This window comes from Serinus canaria, chromosome 6, assembly GCF_022539315.1.
Source record: "Serinus canaria isolate serCan28SL12 chromosome 6, serCan2020, whole genome shotgun sequence".
Taxonomy (NCBI): domain Eukaryota; kingdom Metazoa; phylum Chordata; class Aves; order Passeriformes; family Fringillidae; genus Serinus; species Serinus canaria.
In genome coordinates, this window is record NC_066320.1 from 2,476,394 (window position 1) to 2,497,349 (window position 20,956).

Genomic DNA, 20,956 nt, shown 5'->3' on the forward strand with positions numbered 1-20,956 from the left:
CCCCTGCCTGGGCATTTCCTTGGACCCCCACCTGGAGATTCCGACCACCAGGCTCTGTGTTGGAGAACATGAAAGAGGAAAGCCTTATAAATATGATGGCCTGGCAAAAGATTTTGAGAATATGGAAATTATAAGGGAGACTGAAATGCAAGCAAGCTTTGAGATACCTTAGTTACTGAACAACTGGAAAACAATGGTACGGCTGGCTGAAAGTAATCTTCTTTTGATGAAACAACACCCTATGCTTGCAGGCAGCTCCAAGGGTCAGAGCAGGCCCTGCTGGCTTGGCAGAAGGGGCCCAAAGAGGAGTTTTTAGGGTTTAAAATGTAACACAGTAGGGTAATGTAATGATTCTTACAGGCTGTATGTAAATGCTGTAGGATTTGTGTATTGTACTACATTGGTTAGTGAGAATCAGAATATTCAGCACAGAAGAAGACTCATGGTACTGCAGTGGGAACCACCTGAAGATCCGACCACCACCACCACTCATGGTGTTGCAGTGGGAACCACCTGAAGATCTGACCACCACCACCACCAGGCTCTGGAGCAGCTCCCAGGCACTGCTAATTGGCACGTGACAAAGTGCCTGCCGCACAGCCGGTCAATACCAATTAGCACACTGATTAAAGGAACGAGTGTCTTGGCAGCACTTATCTAATTACCTTAACAAGTGCAGCAGGGAGAGGCATCAGAGCCTCTGGAGCAGCAGGAACAGGAGCTGCCCTGGGAGAAGGGACAGGACAGGACTTTTGGAGCAAGTCCAGGGGTGAGCCATGGAGGTGATTAGAGGGAAGGAACTCCTATCCCATAGGGAAAGGCTGAGAGAAGTGGGATCCTGGAGAAGAGAAGCTTCAGGGAGAACTTAGAGCCCCTTCCAGTGCCTGAAGGGCTCCAAGAGATGTTGAGAGAGACTTGGGATAGGACACAGGGAATGGCTTCCCACTGCCAGAGGGCAGGTGGGATACTGGGAAGGAATTGTTCCCTGGGAGGGTGGGGAGGCCCTGACAGCTTGTCCAGAGCAGCTGTGGCTGCCTCATCCCTGGGAGTGTCCAGGTTGGACAGGGCTTGGAGCACCCTGGGAGGTGCCCCTGCCCCTGGCAGGAGGTGTGGAACACCATGAGCTTTAAAGACTCAAGCCAGACCAGTCCATGGCTCCCTGAAATCCCTGTTCCCTGGGCAGGACCCACTGTCTGGCACAGCTGAGTTTGCTCCCAGCTCCCACCACTTCCAGGGTAATGGACTCAGGCATCTGGGGTTTTCCTTCTGCAGAATTAATTTCCAGGAGTAACCAGGGAGGCCAAGACCCCTGAAATTACATTTACCAGGCTGCACAAGGCTGGTGCTTTTCTATTTCTTTCCCTCTTTTCTGCATCTCCCCCCCAGGCTGAGCTCAGCCCTGTTATCAGAGAGCAGGCAGGGGGAGAGGTGAGACTTTGTGTTTGTGCCTGGGAACCAACACAGAGCCTGGGCACTGCTTTAATTTAATGCTGGTGAAACTCTGCAGTCCTGCTTTCTTCTTGTTCTGTTTCCCCCTCCTTGGAATTGGTGTGGCAGAGCCTGGCTGGTGGAAGTTCCTCTGCCTTTTGGGGAATCATGGAATCACAGAATGCTTTGGGTAGGAAGGGACTTTTAAGACCATCCAGTACCACCCCCCTGCCATGGGCAGGGACACCTCCCACTGCCCCAGGCTGCTCCAAGCTCCATCCAGCCTGTCCTGGGACATTCCCAGGGATCCAGGGACAAGCTGAGAAGCACCATCAGTCCCTCCAGCACACTCCTCACACCCAGAGGTTGGTCCAGGATGGATGGAGGGCATCATCCTTCCCTTCTGCTGAGCCTACCACAAATCAAATGCAAGCAGCACACTGAGTAACTCATCTTTCCTGCCTGCCTATTAAGCAAAAATTAAAAGGAAAATTACACGGGGAAGTCAGCAGCAAGAAGGAGGGGATGGGTTGTAATTATCTGGCTATTAATTGGTGTGAAGTTCCAGTTTAATGCTCTCAGGTCCGTGTCGCTATTTCCTGGGGAAATTTTCTCTCTATTAGTTTTGGATGAGAGCTGGGATTCTCTCTGGAAGCTCAGAGCCCACCCAAAAAGGTGACTTTCAGCTTCAGTCTCCCAGCAGGTTTTTGTTCTCACGCACTGGGGGATGAAATTTAGGGGTCATTCCTAACACAGCTCCATCTGCCCAAGGTGGAGTTGGGAAAAGCCAAGTTTTAACTTTTACCATTGCACCAGCATAACCAAGCGTGACCCTTTTAAAATTCAGCCCACAAAGAAATGCTTGCTCCAAACACAAAACTCAGAAACAGAAGAACCCAAGGGATTGTTCCCCCACGGCTTCTGCCAGCCCTGGGAATCCCCTGGGGAAAGGTGAGAGCCTCTCATCAAAACCTGCCAGTTAAACAGACCCAAAACCTTCTGAGCCTGAGCATCCATGGAGAATTTCAAGGAGTGATGTGCAGGTTGCTGCCAACTCCCCTGGCAAGGGACCAGGCAGCCCATCCATCCTCCTGCTCCTGCCACACGGGATGCACTGCAGATGTTTGGGGCTGGACCAGCACACACAGGTGTTCCCAGCTCCACACAAGAGGTGGGAAGTGTGGCCTTTGCTCCTCAGGAATCCCACAGGCAGCTGGGAGAAGCTGGAGCAGCAGGCAAAGCTGCTGTGCTTGGGCTGATGCCTCGTGAAGGCTGAGCTAGAGCAGAGGCCAGACAGAGCTGAAGAATAAAGCAGGGATTTATTCAAAGGATCTTCTCCATGGATCCACCTTGGGCAGCACAAGAGCCCAGCCAGGGCTGCACCCAAGGTGAACCAAAATGGTCACAAAATGAACCCAAGATGGACCCAAATGGGCAAAAAATGAACCAAAATGGGCACAAAATGCACGACCACTCACAGGGTCTCTCCCTGGGATCAGCTCTGCTCCATTTGCATCTTGCAGTTCATTATCCAGTTCCAGCTTTAGCCCATCCAGCCCCATCCTTGTTTTTCTCTCTCCAGCCCACGGGGTTTGTGCTCCTGGGCTGAGATTTGGATCATTTGTCCATGGTGCCCAGCTGGAGCAGGAATTGTTTTGTCTCCCTGCTCTGTGCACAGAGCTCACCATCCCCTGATGTGAAGCTCAGACCCACACACTAAAGCAGCACAGAACCTGAAAAATATAAAAGCAAAAACCTGAGCCATCATTTCAAACTGAGGGTGGGGGGGAGAAAATAAATTTTTTCGATTTTTTTTTTTTTCTTTGCTAAAACAAGGTATTTCCACAGAAATATCAAAGTGGCCTCAATTTTGCCTCCATCAAATTTCCTCTGGAATTTTTCCTTCCAAGGGGGAAAGGCAGGTCAGCCCTGCTCCAGTGGATACAAACACTCTTCAGCAGGAGTTGTGGGGACCTAAAGATTTATCTTTAAGCTACAGCCCCTTCTCCTTCAATTCCCAAACAGGAGAAAAGCACTTGCTAAAGTGAACTCAGGGGAAAAAAAAAACCAAAAAGGAAAAAGGGGAAGTGGGGGAGAAACAGGGGGAAAAAACAAACAGGAAGATACAGCAAGGGGAAAAGGGGAAAAGAAATCCCAGGAAAGAGGAAGGAGGGATTTTATTCAGTTCACAGCTTGGAAGCTCAGAGCAAAGGATAAGGAATTCTCCCTTCATGCCATGGTTCTGCATGGACTGCAGGAACATGGAACTTTTGGGGAAATAAAAAATAAAAAGGCTTCCACTATGGCAAACTGTCAGCATTCCAAACCCTTAAGAATTTCTAAAAAATTCTGGTTTTCTCTCCATATCTCCCTCCAGTTTCCAGACCCAGCAGAGCCAACTTCTCTGAGCTGCACCAAGGCCTGGCAATCTTGTGTGTCACCTGGCTGCAGCAGCCAGAGGGTGAATCCCTGCACATGGCACGGGGGTTGGGATGAGATGCTCTGCAGGGTCCCTTCCCAACCCAAACCATTCCAGGAAATGAAATGAAGCTGAGTGACTCCATGAAAAAAAATAATGAGGGTTTCATGAAACCTCAGAGAAAATCCCCACCTGTGGAAGCTCAGCACACTGCTCTGGAAAAGACTTTGCCACTTGTCCCAGAGGAGTCCCTCCCTTTCAAATTTTTATTATTTATTTTTCTAAATTATTTCATACAAAATTAATAAAACTATTTAATATTATTTCTTTTTTAAACTATTATTATTTTTCAACACATGGAGGTTGAGAAGTTGATTTTTCAGTGTGGTTTTGTACCTCAGCAGAGAGTAGGGCAGCACCAGTGCCACCACCAGAGGTGCCAGCAGCTGTGCCCAGCCAGGATGGGGATGTGCTGGAGGCCTCAGAGCCTGCCAGCTGTGCCAACATCAGCATCCATCCCCTGGCTCCAGAGGAGGGCTGCTGCCACTGCTCTGAGCCAGGGGGCAGCTGAGGAGCTGGAAGGGATCCAGGAGGATCAATGAGTGCTACTATCCTATTTTTTTAATTTTTTTTAAATTTTTCCTTTTTTTTAGAGAAAAAGAAAACCAATATTATCTCTATTTTGTTTTTTTTTGTCTTGTGTTTTGCTGTGTTAGAATGGGGTTTGGAGATTGTTTGTCCAACAGGTGGTGGTTTGATTGGTTTCATGTAAATTGTTTTGATTTAATGACCAATCACACTCCAGCTGGGTCGGGACTCTGAAGAGCCATGAGTTTTACATTAATACCTTGTTAAACCTTCTGTAAGTATCCTTTCTCTATTCTTAGTATAGATATAATATATAATATAATAAATATAATATAATAATATAAGATAATGAATATAATATGATATAATATAAGATAATAAATATAATAATATTATAGTAATATATAGATATAGATAAAAATATAATATAATGTAATGTAAGGTAATAATATATAATATGATATGATGAGATGATGATATAAGATAATAGAAGAGAATAAAGAAATATAATAGAATAGTAATATAATATAAAGTAATATAATATAATATAAGAGAAGATAATATAAGATAATATAATATATAATATATAATGATAATATAATATATATAATATAATGTATAATGTATATATGTAATAATATATATAATATGAATATATAAATGTAATATATGTAATATAATGTAATATAATATAATGTAATAATGAATATTTCAATATAATATACTAAAATAATATAAGTATACTATAATATAATAAATATAATATATAATATAATATAAATTATAATATACATAATATAATATAATATAATATAATATAATAATATAATATAATACTAATATAATATAATATAATATAATATATTTATAATAATAACATGAAATAATTATAATATATAATATGATATAATATGGTATAAATGATTTATATAATATAATAATGCATTTATAATAGAATAGAATAATAAATTAACCTTCCAAAAACATGGAGTCAGATTCCTTCTTTCCTCCTCTGTCCTGGGACCCCAAAAATGCCCCAACTGAGCCATGAGAGAGAGCAGCCAGGGCTGCCAGTCCACAGCCTGGAAAGGCACTGCAGCCCCTGACAGCCCCAGAGTGGAGCCTTCAAAACCCAGCAGCTCCTCCTTCCCTCCTCCCCATCCTGAGGGAATGAACCCCAGATCTCTTTGTTTACCCTCACTCCTAATAAGCTCTCCTGGCTGAGGGAAAATGGTATTCCAGGCTCTTTCCTGAGCCTTAGTTCCCTTTCACCCTGGGAAAAAGGAGGGTTTGGATGGTCTCAGAGTGCCAGAAAGCAATTTATTTCGACCTAGGCTGTTCCTGCAATGTCATCCCTTGGCCCCAGCAGGTGGGAGCTTCCTGAGCTGGCACTGGCACCAGAGGGGCTGCGTGTCCTGGGCTCTCCTGGAGGGCTGTCACCTGCGTGGGTGACACAGCCCAGTGCCCAGAGAGCCCCTCCACAGGGCTGAGCTGCAGCAGAGCTGGGCACAGCAGCTGCCAGGGCAGGGTCATGCTGGGGATTGCACCTCCCAAGTGCCTGATGGGGACACGGGAGGGACTCCAGAGGGAATCCTGTGATAAAACCATCATGGGATGGTTTGGGTTGGAAGGACCTTAAAGATCCCTAAAGATCCCCCAGTTCCATGGGCAGGGACCCCTTCCCTAGGCATCTCCAAGCCCTGTCCAGCCTGGCCTTGGACACTTCCAGGGATGTGGCAGCCACAGCTTCTCTGGGCACCCTGTGCCAGATCCTACCCACCCTCTGAGGGAACAATTCCTTCCCAACATCCCATCCAGCCCTGCCCTCTGGCAGGGTGAAGCCATTCCCCCTTGTCCAAAGTCCCTCTGCAGCCCCATTGAAGCACTAAATCCCTCTAAAAGGCCACAATTTGGTCACCCTGGAGCTTTCTCTTCTCCAGGCTGCTGAATCACCCTCAAGAACAGCACAGTGGCACGCTGTGTGTCCCCTCCAGCTTCCCCAGCCTGGCTCCACCACCCCCTGGAAACCACAAACCACAGAGCTCTCCACCACAAGTTTTGCTGCCATCCAGGCCAGGAGCCCCACAAAAGCAGCAGTCCCTGGTGGGATCCCCCCTTTTGCAGAGCCCCCTCTCAGCTCTGCCCCACCCTGGCTGCTCAGGGATGGCAATAACTCATCCCTCTGTCAACAGGGAATATTTTTAAATGTCTTCCTCCCTGCAGGCAGGCAGAAGCCTCCTCTGTTCTTCCCAGGCAGATTCCTTTTTTTTTATTATGGCTGTTATTTTTCCTCTAGATGAGAGGTTTGAGCCATCCTGTCTCCTCTCAGGGTGGGGGGAATGACAGCCAGGGGCAGCCCCCTGGAAGACCCAGAATTTCTGGTGGCAGGCAGTCAGGAAGGAGAGCTGAAACTCTGTGTGTGTCCAAACTTCTGATTGAGGGCACAAAGCAAAGCCTGTCCTGCCTTTCCTTCCCCATGTTACATAAAAACAAACCCAGGCTCCCTCCTCCTTTTTTTGGCAGCCAGCAGCACATCCTGCAGAGCAACCTCGTGTCCCCAGACTCTTCCAGTGGGCTGGGAAAGGAGAGGAGAAGCTCAGCCTGTTCCCACCCAGCCTTATTTCACTCTGTGTGCTTCCCAGCAGGACATGGATGTGGACAGGCATCTGGAAAGGCTGCAGGACTTTCATCAGGGCTTGGTTTTGTTCTGTGCTTTCCACGCTCGGGGTGCTATTACCACGCTGCCTGCCTTGTGCAACAGCCCCACAAATGGCACAAGGGCTGCTTGCAAAGGGGAGGAGGAGCTGGGCCACCAAAGAGCCACCAGAAATCCCCAGGGAGGAGGAGCTGGGCCACCAAAGAGCCACCAGAAATCCCCAGGGAGGAGGAGCTGGGCCACCAAAGAGCCACCAGAAATCCCCAGGGAGGATGAGCTGGGCCACCAAAGAGCCACCAGAAATCCCCAGGGAAGAGGAGCTGGGCCACCAAAGAGCCACCAGAAATCCCCAGGGTGGATTAGCTGGGCCACCAAAGAGCCACCAGAAATCCCCAGGGAGGAGGAGCTGGGCCACCAAAGAGCCACCAGAAATCCCCAGGGTGGATTAGCTGGGCCACCAAAGAGCCACCAGAAATCCCCAGGGAGGAGGAGCTGGGCCACCAAAGAGCCACCAGAAATCCCCAGGGAGGATGAGCTGGACCACCAAAGAGCCACCAGAAATCCCCAGGGAGGAGGAGCTGGGCCACCAAAGAGCCACCAGAAATCCCCAGGGAGGAGGAGCTGGGCCACCAAAGAGCCACCAGAAATCCCCAGGGAGGATGAGCTGGGCCACCAAAGAGCCACCAGAAATCCCCAGGGCTCCTGCCCTCGCTCAAGGCCCACGTTGGATGAGTTGCAGTAAGCCAATAAACAGGATAAACAGGCTCTGCAGCCTGGAGCTCCCTGAGAAAAGCAGGATTGTTTTGTTGCTGTTTTCCCCCTCTAATGCCCAGCACTTTTGTCAGCAAGTCTGCCTGTGCTGGTTTGTCTCCCAAAATGCTCCCTGAGCTGCCTGCAGAGGGGTTGGGAAGCCCAAATTCCAGCCACAGAGATGGGGACACCCTGCCAGGCAGCTGCAAACCCAGCTGCCAACACCTGGACCTGCAGGGAGCCCCATCCCCACCAATGCCCAGGGCTGGCAGAGCTCACACACCACCAGAGGAGCAGCACAGAGATCCAGCCACCCAGCCTGGATGCTCAGGAAAAGCTCCATGGAGACATCCTGAGACCTGTGGAATAAGGGCAGAGGAGGCCTTCCTCTGAGCTGATGGTTTCATTCCCCTTTAAAGACCTGCCTGTGGGTAATTAAAGCTCCTGTTTCTAAGCTGCTTGGTATTTTAATTGATTTTCTGCACTGGCTGCCCACAGTGTAGTCATTCAAATCTTGCAAGCCCCGAGTGAGCAGCAAAGGAAAAGTGACCTCCCCACGAGTCCTTTGTGGTGGGAACTGGTTTGGACTGGGAATGCTGCTGGTGGGACCACCTGGGTGCCAAGCCATGCCCTGATCTCCACCCTGGAGCAGCCCAGGGCAGGAAGAGCTTCCCAGCCTGGCTTTGTACCTGTCATTTCTCTGGGAATTTCCTCTGGGCTGTCCAGCAGAGACTGATCTCCTGCATGGTCAGATTCTCCTCAGGAGAAAAGTGGGACCATGGAAACAAAGAAGGTGAGAATTCAGCTTGCACTGAAATTCAGGAGAACTGGGGGGGGGGGGATTTTTTGAATAAAATCACAGAGTTTATTCCAACCTATCATTGGAAGGGACCTTAAGGATCACCCAGTTCCAACCTCCTGCCATGGGCAGGGTTCCCACTCTTTAGGTCAAGCTGCTCAGGGCTCCATCCAGCCTGGAGGTGAACATTTCCAGGCATGGGGAATCAACAACCTAAACAATCCTAAATCCATCCCAAACTCCTATCAGCAAAGTAAAACTTTAGGACTCGCTGCTTTTTCAGGCTTTGTTTTTCTTCTAGCAGGACCCCAGAGCTGATGACAAGTAAGCCAGGCTTTGGAGTGGAAAAATTAAGCTCTGGCAAGCTGGTTTGAAAAAAAAATCACTGTCAGTGGGATAGGATTCCTAAATCTGCAGAGGGACTGCAGGAGGTCACATCTCCAAATCCAGAGATAAAGGCTTTTCCCCAGCAGGTAGGAAAAACAACACCTTGCCCTTCCAGAATGGCTTTTTCTGGCTAAAGCTTTTGGAGCCTCTAGTCAAAAATGCAGGAGGCACAGGGAAAATCCACTTGGTTGGGGGATTTTTTGGGGTTGTTTTTTTGGGTTTTTTTTTTTGGTTGTTGTTTGGGGTGGGGTTTTTTTTTGTGTGTGTGTTGGGGTTTTTTGGGTGTTGTTGTTGTTGTTTGTGTTGGGGTTTTTTTTTGTTTTGTTTTGGTATTTTTGGTTTTTTGTTTGTTTTTGTTTTGGGTGGATTTGGGTTTTTTGTTTGGTTGGTTTTGGGTTTTTTTTGTTTGGTGAATTTATCCCCCCAAAATGTGTGCAGCCCATAAAGGCTGAGAGTTTTATGAAGCTGGGAGCCTTCCTGCTGGAGGGATGCATTCCTCTGTGCTGCAGACAGCCCAAGCCTCCAGCCTCCTCCAGGAATTTCAGAATAAGCCATGCATATAATAGGTGCACTTTTAGCATGAAAGGAAGATGCTTCACAGAGGACAAATATTAAACTGTAAAATATATCAAGAGACATTTCCAGGGAACACTGAATTTAACCCAGCTCTTGGCTGAGCAGGAGGCTCCCAGGAGCTGTGGCTGTGTCTGGTGGAGGAACAAAAACCTGGAGGAGGCTTCACAAGAGAAAATTCTGGATTTCCTGGGGGTGTTGGGGAAAAGGGTCAGTGCAGGACCCTTCTGTGCTGTCAGCGTGGTGGTGACACTGTCACCAGGTGTGCACAGTGTATTGGTTTTGGTTTAGGGTAAAGCTGGGACAGAAATTTTAAAGATTTTCTTTTTTAGGAAAGTAGATTGAATTGGGTTTTTTTTAATTTGTTTGGGAGAAAAATATTTTTCTGCAGAAAAGTGGAAAAAAGTTGTTTATCAAACAATAAAATTTAAATAATATTAAATAATAAAAATTTTTGCTGTTTTAAAAGTGATGATAAACTTAGAAAGTCTCCTCTTTGGGTAGTAGTTTATTTATTATTTAGTTTATTATTAGGTTTTTTGGTGTTGGAAATGTTGTGGATTAGGTTTGGTTTGGTGGGTTACAGGTGTGAGTTGCAGGTGTTTTTCTGGGTGGTTAGTTTAGAGTAGGTTTAAACAAGTTTAAAGAAAAGGGGGGAAACCTTACAGTTCAGGGATTTTTTTTTTTTTTTTTTTTAGTTAGTTAGTAAAAATTAATTAAAATAAAGGAGAGAGGAGGAGTGAGTGCAGTGTCTGAAAACAAACTGGGTGCTTCTCTCTTCTCTTCACTCTCTGGAACAAGTCCTAATGCTCTCCCAGCATCTGCTTTTTCCATATATATGCTGGCTTTATAGCTGCTCTTTAAAATCCAGTGCTGGACCCTTTTTTCAAGTGGGTCTCATCACTGCTGGAGCCCCCCCCAACAGCCTGGAATTCCAGAAGATCCTGCACAGAGCTGTTTGGCACTTCAACCCCACGATCTGCAGGGCAGTGCTCGGTTTATGTTCTAAAACAGCCAGGGGGTGAACCCAGCTGAGGAGCAGCAATTGTCACCCACATGTTCTATGAAAAATCCTTTCCTTTAGGATTTTTCCCCTCCTGAGAAGCCTCAAGAACAATCTGCAAACAATGATTCTCTGCTGCTGTGGGATGCACCAGGTGGGTCTGGGATTGGTCTCATCTGGCTGTTTCTAATTAATGGCCAATCCCAGTCCAGCTGTCCAGACTGGACAAACCTTTGTTATTCATTCCTTTTCTATTCTTAGCTAAACCTTCTGATGAAATCCTTTCTTCTATTCTTTTAGTATAGTTTTTAACATAATATATATCATAAAATAATAAATCAGCCTTCTGAACATGGAGTCAACTTTCTCATCTCTTCCCTCATCCTGGGAGCCCTGCGAACACTGTCACAAGCAATGCTGGTGAATGGAAATTTAACCCCATTTTTTCTCAATTTCCCACTAAAACAGGGAGTAAAATCCACATGGGAAGCCCCTCTTGGGCGAGGAGGAGGCCTGTACTGAGGGCATTTCACTTGGTCACACGAAGCCCAACTCTTCCACTAGCACAAAGCCCTTGTCTTCCTTCAGGAAGCGGGAAGAGAGCTCCCAAAAACCTGAGCATGTTTTCCTCCACTGTATGTGGGACTCCAGCCAACAGCTTTGTTTTGGTTTGTTTTCCTCCTTTAAACAGCTTGAGACCATCTCAGGACCTCCCACGCCCTTATCTCCCTGCATGCACATCCATCATCTCCCAGTTGTTGGGACTCTCAGATGGTTGTTTGGCTTTTGGAGCTCTGAGCTTTTTGCTTATCTCCTTCCTACTTCTGGTTCTCCACACTTCCAGGCAACCTGGTGAGGAGACCTGCATTTCCCTGAGAACAAAAGTTGAGGCTCTTAAGCCACTTATCTGGAGCAAGCTGCTGTAAGTCTCTTGTTGTGGCTGATACCAGCTTTATTTGGGGGGGCAGAGCCCAGCCCCTGCAGCCTGGGTGGCTCCTGCAGCTGAACTTGGTTTTGGAAACCTGTGAGGGCTCCTCTGAGAGCCTGCAGAGAAATTTATCCCTTCCCACTACCCAGCACTGCTGGAACACATCCATCCATCCTCAGGGAGCTGCCCTTGTCCCTTCCTTGGGAACTGATACATCCCAAAGGATTCTCCCAGGTGTGCAGCAGTGTCTCGGGCACATTTTCTGAAAAACCCTCTTTGCCCAGGATGTTTTCTCCTGGGAAGCTGAGAAGCCTCAGAGGAAAAAGGGAAAACAATAATTATCTCATTTGCTCCTCCTGTGTTTTGCTGCTTTGAAACGTGGTTGGAGAGTGTTTGTCCAACAGGTGGTTGTTTGATTGGTTTGATGTGAATTGTTTTTACTTAATGACCAATCAGGGTCCAGCTGTGTCAGGACTCTGGAAGCAGGCACGAGTTTTCATTATCATTCTTATTAAACCTTCTGTCTTTATCCTTTCTCTATTCTTTAGTACAGTTTAGTACACCATTCCTTTAATATAATATAGTATAAAATAATAAATCAGCCTTCTAAGAACATAAAGTCAAGTTCATTTCCTCCTTCATCCCGGGGACCCAACAAACACCCCACAGCAGGGAAATCTGATCCCTGCATTCTGCAGGCAGCCTGCCCTCACTCCAGCTGGCAAACACGGTACCCAAGCCCCCACCTGAGGGCCTTCAGGTGAAAAATACCTCCATGCCATGACTTCCCTGGCTCAGCAAGGGCATTGCCACACTTGTTGTGCTCCAGAGCTGATTCCTTTGCTGGCACAGAGGATGCAGGGCTGTGTTTTCCTTCCACAGGAGACAGGAGGAGTCCTGCAGCTCCCATCAAGCCAAGTGGCTCCAAGCAGCAGGCTGGGTGTTTGTCCCCTCAGGTGCAGGGCTTTTAGCTGCAGGCATCCCTTGGTGATTAAAAGGTCACTCGAGCCAGCTGGAGCTTTTCTCTACCTATTGTAAAAGCTGCTGTAAAAATACATAAGGGATAAATGCCTGACAGGTGCTCCTGTATATGGAGATTCCCAGCAGAGCAGCTGTGAATTATGGTCCTATAATTCCTCTGAGGGATGCCAGCAAGGACAACCCAACAGCTGAGAAGACTTTTATCAGCTTGGTGGAAGGGCAGCCTGACCAGACTTGGGTGGAGGGGATGGGGATGGGGAATGAGATGGAGATGGAGATGGAAATGGAGATGGAGATGGAGATGGAGATGGAGATGGAGATGGAGATGGAGATGGAGATGGGGATGGAGATGGAGATGGAGATGGAGATGGAGATGGAGATGGAGATGGAGATGGAGATGGAGATGGAGATGGAGATGGAAATGGAGATGGAGATGGAGATGGAGATGGAGATGGAGATGGGGATGTCCTCCCTCCCTGCTGCCTCCCTCACCCTTCTGATACATTCCCTTCCACTTCTATTTCAATAAAACAACCTGCCTTGTCATTCATTCCTCCTCCTGGGTGGACACTGACCCTGCAAAGCCTCCTGGATCATATGGATCAAACCCATGGGAGAGACAGCCCGGGGTTCAGTGAGGATCCCTGCTGGAACGAGCAGCCAGCTGTGAGAGCAAGCAAGAGGGAGAAGCCAGGTTTCTCCTGGCTTGCAGTGGGAAGGAAAGTGATGATGCTGCTGCTCAGGGACAGCTTGGCAGGGAGTTGGATTTGGAAAGGGGACAGAGGGAAGTTTCACACCCATGACGCTCACCAGGGCTTTGCAAATGCCACGTTGGCCTTTCCAGCCTGCACGGGGTGGGGGGGGGGGAAAGCAGTTTTCACACCTAAGAGCCTTCCTCCACAAGCTGCCTAATGGCACTTGCACAATCAGCAGGCTGCTCTGAAAGGGAGCAACTGCTCCATCTTCTCCAGCTGAGATTCCTTCCTCACGCAGTCGGTGGAGCACGGGGTTATTTTCCAGCACTCCGAAGATGAAGCTGAAAATTAAAATGAGCCAAAGCAGCCCCGTGCCTGCCCCCTCCCCACCCCTTTTAATAAAGCTACTGAATATCGTCTTCTCAGTGAAGATTAACCTGAGCTTTGCTCCCAATTATTGTTTCACTCTCCCAAGTACAGAAGCAAGGAAGGGGCCTGACAAATGAACCCAGCCCTGCCGTTAAGCTGCGCTTTTGCTTCTGTGAGTTTGTCTGAACCCTTGCTGCTCAGCCAAATCCTCCCTCACACAAATCACTGGCTGTGCATTCCCAAGGCTTTTTCACTGCACTCGGGACTCCCAAGGCAGGGATTTTTCAACCTTTTGGTTCGTGGGGCTGTGAACCCCCACGGGGTGAATTCAGACAGGTTTGCTTTGCTCTGGGTTTTGACCCAGGTCCCCGCAAAGAGCCCACGGCTCCTGTGGGGTCACGCAGGACACACACGAGGACAAACTGTGCCAGAAACAGGTTTTGCTCGCAGTGGAAAAGCGAGGCTGCTGCTGGAAACCAGGTTATTTGGGGACTTGCTCGTTCCCACTCAGTCCTGAGCAGGGTGATGAAATGGAAGCAGAAAAGGGAAGGAGGGAGGGATCGCACTGCTCGGGGCTGCCATGCCCCCACAGCTGCTGGGGAGAGCTCCTGATCTCTCAGACCTGCACTGGCCCCTCTGCAGAGAGGCAGCAGGGGCAAAATCCAGCCCATCCATCCCTCCTCACCTTCTCCAGCACTGACTGAGGCAGCTGTGATTAGAGGCAGGGCTGGAGAGGGGAATGCTCAGCCATGGGGGGACCCCACCAGCATGTCAGGCTGATCAGAGCCACCAGCTCCTCCCTGCTCTCCCTGGAGCTCAGCTTTGATTTCCAGGCCTGTGGTGCTGTAGGAACAAGTCTCAGCTGGTTTCACAGCCAGGCCTGAGGTTCAGGTCAGGAGGGGCTGCTCAGATCCCCGAGGATGCTCCCCTGCCTCCAGGGTTTGCTGCACAAGCTGGGAGCTGCACTTGGGGTGTCTGTGGTGCCCTCCTTCCATCTGCAGGCACCTCCCGGGGTGGTTTGCTGCAAATGCAGCTCTCGGGGCCCTCAGTTGGTCAGAGTGACTCTGAGATAGGTTAGAAAGTCTCTTTTTTCAGTTCAATGCTTGAAGAAGGAGTCAGAGCTCTTCAGGTTTTGGTCTCGAGGTTGTTTATTGTACCTTATTTATAAAATTTTTTCTCTTGTCTAGCTGTGTTTTTTTCAGCAAGACAGAGGCACTCTGCTTGCTTTTGGGTGGTGTTATTCTTTTATACTAAAAGCTACGTGTACAATATTCATAATTACTTTCTAATACTTATTATCTATGTTAGACAGTGAGCTTCTACTCTGAAGTAATCTAAAAGTGCCAACATCACAGCAGAAGGTGGAGGCCAAGAGGAAGAAGGAGAAAGACAGAACATGCTCATATTCTTCTATTTTTTCTTCTGAACTCATGATAAAAACCTTAAAAATCTATTTTTCACCTTGTGATAAATTCACTATCTAAATTCATTCTGCTTAAACTTTCGTGGCTTGTAATTCTTCATATAAAGGTTGGTAATTGTTTTTTCCAAGGGGTAAATCAAAGGCAATTTAAACACAGGGAGAGAGCCAGGATGTGCCTAATCCAGAGGGCTACCCCTGCAACTCATCTGGTAAATAAGGTGTTTGTCTCACAAGCTGCTCCAAAGTGAGCACAGCAGGGTAAGTTCAAGACCAGGACTTGGTTTAAAACATTTTTCAGCCCTGGCAGGGAAAAGTTCTTCAGTCTCTGGGGATTTGCCAGGAGGGCAAATCTTACAGCTAATAAGATAAGTGAGCGCATAAACAAGCAGCACTCGTGCCTGGTGGCGGCCAGTGGAAGGATTTCTTCTCCTGGATGGCACAGGCAGCCAAGGAGACAGGATAATTCCTGTCCTGCTGCTCCTTGGCCACTCCATGAGACACCACCACGCTGGCTAAGGTAGCATTCCTTACAGACCTCATCGAAGGCAGAGCACGTTTAAAGAGGAAAACATCCTGGAAATAAATAGGCAGAACTTGCAGCCCTGAGCAGCCCACCTGAATAAAATCAGTGTTGTTTGACAGCTGCCCAGGAAGGGTCTTCAGGGAAGGAAGAAGATGGACTCTGCTCATAATGGACCCTAAGGGATCCCCCAAAAATCATTACAGTTTAAAAAAATCACCCCCCAAAACCAGTGCTCTGGAAGTCAGCAAATTAATTTCAAGGTAAGTCAAAATGCTTCATTTTGGGAGGCTTGGTTCTGATTTCAGTTGATTTACGTGGGGTTTTCTTTTTTTTAAATAGCATTTTTTTAACTGAATAAATGAAAGCACTATTTACTTCCTTCACTGGTGCCCAATTTCCAAACTCAGAGCTTGGGGGAGAAAACCCTCTTGACCACCTTTCTGTGCTAAAGCTCCAAGGCCCAGGGTGGTGAGCCCCAAAGTGATGTCAGAAGGAACAAAACTAATTTCTGGAGAATAACAGTGTATTTGCTATTTGGAAAAAGTGGCAGCAGGGCTGGAGTTTGAGAGCCAGGATGTGGCATTCCCAATGCCCAGCCTGTGAGTCAGCACTGGGATCTTGCTGCTTTCCAGCAAAGCACCTGAAGGCAGCTTGGGATGTGTCCAAGGGCTGGTTTGTAGGTGGGGCTGAGGTATTCCCGTGGGAAGGGCTGAGGTGATTCCCATTTGGGCTCTGCCAATCTCTTCCCTCCCCTGTCAGCATCCGTGGTCACCTGCTTCACTGCACTTGGGCAGGCAGGAGGAATTCCCTCCCCTTAAAACATTGCTTCTATGAACTGCAGCAGATGTGTCAGTGCTCAGAAATCAGAACCAAGACTCCTAAAATGAAGCATTTTGATTTCCCTGCCCTGAAAGAAGGGAGCAACATGGAGTTGTTAAGCTTGGGAAAGCCCTCTCATGTCATCAAGTTCAACCATTCCCCCAGCACTGACCATGTCCCCGAAGGCCACGTCTGCACTGCTTTTAAATCCCTCCAGGGATGGTGACTCTACCTGAACAGCCTGTTCTAGGCTTCACAGCCCTGTCCATGGAGAAATTTTTCCAGCCTAAACCTCCCCTGGCACAACCCGAGGCTGGCTGCTCTCACCTCGGTGTTCCACAATGGATGGCTGAAAGTGCAGGAGGAATTTTGTCTGTCTGAGCTGCACAGCCACAGCTGGAGCCCAGCCAGGACGAGGGGCTCCTGCCATCTCCTCCTGCTCCAGCCTGACATCCCAGGGGATCATTAACAGCTCCAGCAGCAAGGATTAATCACCAAAAGTTGTTACTTCCCAGGGCCAAGTGGTGCTCTGTCTCCATCAGGGGTTGGGCAGCAGTCAGTAACAGCGCTGGCAATTAAAGCTGGGCAGGATCTGATTAACGAGATGAGGCTCACTGATCACCCTGTATCTGTGAGGAGCCCAACCACAGGGCTTTTCCCCCTTAGCTGGTGCTTTTTACCTACCAGGGGGAGCAGGGATCAGCAGTCAAGACTACTTTCAGCAGTTGAGCTGCAGTTCCTCCACTCCTCAGACCCCTCCAGGGCAGGCAGGGACTTGGGGAGCGCAGCAGTCACAAGAGCCTTGAGTCTGCTCCGGCCGGCAGTGCCAGGGACTTCAGGAGCCATCCCCACAAGTGTCACCGTGGCCCAGTTCAGCAGCCATCCCTGGGTTCCAATATGTAAATATGATAAGAGGATTGCAGAGAAGAGATTTGTCTTGACTGGGAGATTAGTTTTAGATGGAATTTGGCTAATGTGGGAAATGCTGCTGGCGAGGATGTGACCACTTCAATTAGCTCACGAGTGCTCTTCTGCATCTCTGCTCCCACGCCAGGCAGAGCTGGCAAAGAGGAGCTGGAGAGATGCTGAACTCTGAGGGCCAGGGCAGCACAGGCAGCCCCTGCTCACCCAGGGGACTTTCAGCACTGAACCAGCTGGGAATCCTGAATCCATGAATCCTCCATGGAACACTTCCCAAGCAGCATGTTCCCACACCTCCTCCCTGAACCCAGGTGCCCTGCTCCTCCTTGTTCCCTGAGCTCCTGTGTCCCCAGGGCGCTGTGCCACAAGGGCACTGGGACAGGAGGGAAGAGATTGCACAGGTCAGAGCAGGAATCCACTGCCAGCACTTTGCAGCCTCCTCCCTCACCGTGGGCCTGTGCATCGAGCAAGGCGTGCCTCACCATCACAAACCTCCAGAAATTAAAAGGAACTACATCTCAGTAAGGGATTGAGATGCTCCTAAGGGAAGCAGAAATAAGGGAAAAGCCACCTGCATCAGAGGGTTCTTGGAGAGAAGCAGCCAGAGTGGGAATCCCTCCGTGCATTAACTGCAAGGTCGCAGTGATGCGTGGGGTGCTGAGAGATGCAGGACTCCCGTCCAGGAAGCTCTGATATTCCCTCAAACCTTTAATCACCTGTCTGTGCCTCCTTTCAGGGAAATGGGCAGCAGCCCCCACCATGTATTTTGAGGGTGCAGTGCCAGGGGCACGTGCAGGCATTCCAGGCAGGAATTGCATCCAGCCCCGCGCCTCTGGGCGCTCACAGGGAGCTCACACAGCCTTCCCCCAACACCTTTAATGAGACCCGAGCCAAAGCAGGTCCTTTGCAGCCCAGCTCCCCCTCATCCAAGGTTTAATCCCACCATCTGCCTCCTGCACGTGTCCAGGGTCCCAGCACCTCTCTGGCCTTGGAGGGGTTGCCCTCTCCAGGCTCCCCAGTTCAGGCAAATCCAAAGACCTTGGAGACACAGAAGGTTTCCTGGCCAGGACAGCCCCCAGGATCTTCCTCCTCAGCACATCCAACCTGCTCCTCCATTCAGCCAGGCAAAGGTAAAGCAGGAAGCTCTTGGGACACCAGGGAAAGCCCAAAACCTTTCTTTCAAAGCCAGAGGAATCTCAGAGGGAAATGGTTAGGGCAGGGCTCGGCTTTTTGCTCAACATGTGCTGACTGTGCCCTGAAGCATGGGACTTCTGGGCTGATTTGGAATATTATAATAGCGCCTTTGTGCCATTTGAAACCGAATCAAAGAAAATGTTCATAAATAGCCCGTGTTAAAGATGGACCCATTTATTTTTTCCCATCCAATTTCCATTCCTTCCCTTTGCCGCATTTGCTAATTATCCAGTGTGCATTTGCTTAAAGAAAGCATTTTTGTAGCCTTCACAATCCATCTTCCCATCCTAATGGATCTTGTGGTAAAGTCATTACAGAGACTTTATGAAATCACAGTTATTTCCATGACAACAGTGATGCAATAAAGGTGGGATTATGACATTACTGCAAGATCGAGCTGAAGGACAGGATGGATTTGTTTACCCCAGGCAGGGCAAGGGAGAGACTTCATTCATCCAATGTTTCTAAAAGTGCCTTAAGATCTGCTAATGGAAGGGACATTTTATATCTGGGGTTTTATTTTCTTTTTACACTTATTTATGAGGGCTCTTTTCCAAACACGTGTAGTTTGGTAAGCTGGAGAGGAGCAGCCTTGCTGAGGATGTGTTTGCCCATCCCTGTGAAGACTCGTGGCTCTTCCCTTTCCTGAAAGACATCAATGCCTGCTGGGGAAGGGTTTTCCACCAGTTTAAAGGACCAGCAGGACAGAATTTTCCCCTGTCAAGGGTGGCTGATCTAAGCTGCTTTCTCTTCCAACATTTTAATCAGGAAATCACCTGCCGGTGGATCACAGCGTGAATTGGTTTCCCCATGAAATTAGGTTTGAAAATGACATTAAACCCCTTTCTTCTCCTTCAGGGAAACAAAACCAGCCTGGGCCTGGCCAGCAAAATTCCAAGCCAAAGCCCACTTTTTTCCCACATCCAGACACAGCAGTAAAGTCCCTCCTGAAGTGACTTTTAGCTCTCTCGCTCTTGAGCAATCACAGAATAAACTTAGGTGAAAATGACACAGCAATTCCTAAAGGATCAGAGCATGGAACACCATGAGACAGCTTTGAAGATAGCTGGGGTTTATGGTTTGGTTTTTTTGCAAGGGAACAAGATGAATATTTCATTCGGTACATGGTTCAAGAGTTGATTAATGTTTCAGCGTGTGGAAAACCAAGCTCAAGAGACAAGTTTCCTCATGTAAAATTCTTCAAGCTGGCAGCAGGACTTGTATGGCCAACTTCTCCCAGGGTGTGTTTTGTTTAACCCCCTTCCAAACCAGTGGCCCTGTGTCCTAGGGTGACGTTAGGATGCTTGTATCCCCATTTGTGTGTGCTGCTCATGATGGATATTATGTTCTGTGCCTTCAGGACTGGCTCTGAAGAGTGAAAGTTTTGTTTTGTTATCAGCCTGCTCCCCCACGGCTGGCAGGACACACGGACGGGGCAGTACACGGTGCTGCTTTTCTTTTTGCTTTGCTCTTGCTTTTTGCTCCTGCTCATTAGTCAGTTTAGCTGAGCAGTCTGAATTTTTACCTGGACTGTTTTTATTTCTCTTTCTTGGAACCACTGGAGCCTGCTCCAGACTGGGACCTGGGAAACACCGAGAGTTTGCACCTTGTGGCTGCAGCAGCTGCCCCAGTGCCAGAGGGACTGATAACAGAGCGACCACCCCAGGAGAGACTTTCTGGATTTGTCATCTTTGTCAGAGCGGTGACAGAGTGGTGTCACCCGCTATTGTTCATTTTGTGTGCTGGGGGTGCAGTGCCTGGTAAATAAACAGGTTCTTTCCACTTCTCTCCAAGGAATCCTTCCCAAACCAGCTGGGGGGAAAGGCCATATGGGTTTGCTTTCTGGATGGGCCCCCTTTTGGAGGTTTTCTCCCAAATTTGCCCTAAACCAGGACACCCTGCTCTGGTGTCCCCAACTCCCTCCCCTCTGTCACTGCAGGCAGGCCAGATTGTGACAGTGCACAAAGCTTCTCCTCCCCTATTCCTGCTTGACCAACGGGATATTTCTGGGCTGGAAGCACTTTTGGTGAGGAGCTGTGACCCCAGCACATCTGAAACATGAACACACAGAGGAGAGCCCAAAGCTCCCCTGCTCTGAAAGCTCATCTGCTTCGAGTCCAGCCTGAAGCAGCTGCTCCAGCTGCTCCTGCCCCAATTCCAGCTCCTCTAAGCCTTCCCAATATCTCTTCATTGACAGGAGGGAAACACCGTGCAGACGTGTTAATGAAATGTGAATTATTAACTGCGGCGTGCTAAGGGAGATAGAGGCAAGGGGGGGGGGGGTGACATTTTGCCATTAATATGTAAAATGGGCACCTCTCCCTCCTTTTGCTGGAGGGGAAGAGCAGACTCCAGCCTGGGTCCCATTCCAGGGCCAGGATGGGTAATGAGATAACACGATTGCTGTGTCTCTCGCCCTTTTTCTTCCTTTCTTCCCGTGATAAAGGGACAGAGGGAAATGCACACAATTAAAAGGAGGATTCCAACCAGCCCGAGAGAT

At 48.6% G+C, this 20,956-nt stretch overlaps 1 long non-coding RNA gene across 2 annotated transcripts; it reads left to right on the forward strand.

Annotated features, from left to right (window-relative positions):
- The first annotated feature begins 7,940 nt into the window (after positions 1 to 7,940).
- On the forward strand, positions 7,941 to 20,220 carry LOC127059790 (uncharacterized). Of its 2 annotated transcripts, none has more exons than XR_007777936.1 (3): positions 7,941 to 8,634; positions 8,945 to 9,113; positions 20,021 to 20,220. It is a non-coding gene; the product is annotated as an uncharacterized LOC127059790 (long non-coding RNA). The 2 variants fall into 2 exon arrangements; XR_007777937.1 differs by lacking the exon at positions 20,021 to 20,220 and adding an exon at positions 14,885 to 15,065.
- Positions 20,221 to 20,956: the final 736 nt, after the last annotated feature.